Below are 3,136 nucleotides of genomic sequence, written 5' to 3' on the forward strand. Positions count from 1 at the left end.
AGCACAGGGAATATAGCCAGTATTTTATAATCACTTTAAATGGAGTATAATCTATAAAAATATTGAATCACTATGTTGTACACCTGAAATTAACATAATACTGTAAATCAACTATACTTCAATTTAAAAAAAGAGAATGCATTTCTTTGAACCTTGTAGGTAGAAGCAAACTATGTAATATGATATCACTATCAAATAGTAAATTTTTTTTTTTTGCATTTTGAATGTAAATCTGCTGGCAATGTTTATATAACATTTTATATAACAAAACTGGAACAATTAGATCAAATTTTATTGTTTAGAATGCTTACTAAATAAACTGTACTGTCCAGTCTCTTGCTTTTTATAATATTAATAAAGACCATGCATTACACAAGCCATAGTCTATGCAGATCATATATGTCTGTGCACACATACTCAGCATTAATTGGATGGCTAGAAACTTTGATATATTAACAACAAAAAATTTAGTTTTCAGTAGCTTAATCAGCCATGTATAATCATGCAGCTTGTACCCAAGAGGAGTTAAATACCATATATATATACATATACCATATATATATATATATATAAAGGCTTTTCTTATTTAAGAGTAAATTCCCAATTAGTCAGCTATGTGGATTTACAAGTACTTTTCTCTTGATATTTCACCTACTTAAAAAATATATTACTTGGGGAAGTGATGCTTTAATTTGCAAAAGGCAGGGAAGAATGTATATATATACACACATAAAAATACATACATGCATGTCTTTGAAACTTGCAAATACAAGCAAAATGTAATGCAATATAAATCTAGAATAGTGACTTTTTGCACTTAAAATATGGATCTGCTGGGTCTGTTTAATCTTACTTTATATACAGCAAAAACAAGCATGTATATATGCTTAGTATTCATTACATATGCATGCTTAGACCATAATATCATTCATTCATAGGTCTTTCTTTTCAAGTTTAGGTACAAGTAACATTGGAAAACAATTTTTCTCCCTAAAAAATATTTTGAATCAATACTTAATATTGAAATAGCAACTTCTTATTTAGCTATTCACTAGTTGTAAATGTGCTGGTATTTACTATTAACTCATTTGTATAAATGAGTTTTGAGCCTCTATTTTCTAATTATATGGACATAATATTTTAATAGGTATTAGTCTAAAAACTAGAAAATGACTAATGTTATTTAGAATCCTAAGGCACAATTAAGCAAATGACAGATGTAATTTACTGTGCAGTATCTATGTGTTCATACGTTTGGGAATAAACATCAAAAGCTGACTTTAGCCACACAGCCTTTCCGTTTTTGTGAGCTCTTCTTGTGCTAAATCTTCAGAAATTCAGTAGAGTTCCATTAAAATGGAAAGATCTGTTTTCCACTTACACAGATTGGTACATTCAGTTTTACCCTGTAGGGGTGGTTGAGAAATTCATTCACGTAATTTACCTTTCCGTCTCTAATGGTGGAGATATTTGGTTAGTTAAAAGAAATATTTTCAGTGTTTGGGGACAGGAGGTTTGTGTATGTGTTTGTGTTGTGTTCAAGTTCTTGGGAGGGTAGCTTGGTGGGGACGGGGGAGAGTGTGTACTGTTCCAACAGTTGAGTACCTGAAATCAGACTTCATCATCCCCAGGCTTCCTGGAAAACAAATTCAACTCAACTGACTCTTGAAGGAACTAAGGTTATAGAAATGGTCACACCTTATGGGACTCAGCTTCTACAGAGAGGAAATTGGAATGTTTATCTGTTTTCCTGTAGCTTCAAAACCGTATTCATGTAGGTAATGGCATTAGAGGAGAAAGTCATCATAGGTCTCTTTTCAGACCCGGACATTCACCCTTTTAACGTAAGAGTGTCTGACACAGGAGTACATATTTAAATGAGGACCACTAAGGGCAGGCTAGAAGTGTGGATACTGGGCTAGTAAGGAATGTACATGTGGCCAAGGGGAGAGTGCAGGCTTCTCCTAAAGGCACTCAAATACACATAATAAAATACCCATCACTGTGCAGGTCAGATAACATAAAGCTCACTGGCCGCAATCCCGCACTCTGCTCTAGAGGGTCACAAACTCGAACCCGTGTCCACTTCCCCTGCCATGACCAGGTGTTCCCTCAGAGCTCAGAGGACAGCCTGTGCAACACCATCATCTGACAGGCAGTGATTTCATGTTTTCTACGGCAAGATGTTATTATCATCAGTATTGACATTTTCGAATCACATTCGACTTCTCTGATATTCTGAAATCTCCATCCATGACTTTTACACCCCGTAACAGAATGATATTGCGCTGCATTCCTTTCAGTGACAGAGAAATTGCTAAACTCTGCCCTCTGTTTATTGGTAACTTTTTGTTTAAATACAGTTGTTAATGAAATCTTTTTGCCAAAAGTAGGAAATGAGGGCAATCAAGTTAAAAAAAATCAACATTTTCGGGGGAGGGTATAGCTCAGTGGTAGAGTGCATGCTTAGCATGCACAGGGTCTTGGGTTCAATTCCTAGTACCTCCTCTAAAAATAAATAAGTATAATTACCTTCCCCCCATGCCAAAATAAAATAGTTAAATAATACAATAATAAAAATAAATAAAATATTAAAAAAAATATATTTGTTAAACTCACTGTATAAAAATCCTTGTTTCCTAATCTTAAGGAATCAAAATAAAGTTTTGTTTTTAGCAAAGGATACCATAACATCACAAATTTATAGTGATTGTGAAAAGTGCCACTGAAGCATTTTATAAATGTAGCCAAATCAGAAGACTCTACTCTCTCCTTTGGATCCCAAAGTTTTCCGTGGCATCCATGTTTGACTGAAATTAAAACAAACAAACAAACAAAAAACCCACTAAGACCTGTTTAAAAATAATATTTAAAAAGTTATCCCCTGGAAGTTCCAGAAGATATTATCCAATAAATTTCATGTGAAATCATCAATCCTTAAAATGATTCCATTCATAAATCTCAGTCCTTACCAAGTGCTAATTCTTAAAAAAGCAATTACTATTAAAACACAAATAGCATAGTAATTTGTCCTTCCAAGAAAGTAATAAAAATCATTCTTTTGAAAAATTACCAGATATGCATAAAATTTTTAACTTTAGCAGAAACCAAAAAATAGTAACAGAAGAAAAAAAAG

Source organism: Camelus dromedarius, chromosome 2 (assembly GCF_036321535.1).
Source record: "Camelus dromedarius isolate mCamDro1 chromosome 2, mCamDro1.pat, whole genome shotgun sequence".
In the NCBI taxonomy this organism is placed as follows: Eukaryota; Metazoa; Chordata; class Mammalia; order Artiodactyla; family Camelidae; genus Camelus; species Camelus dromedarius.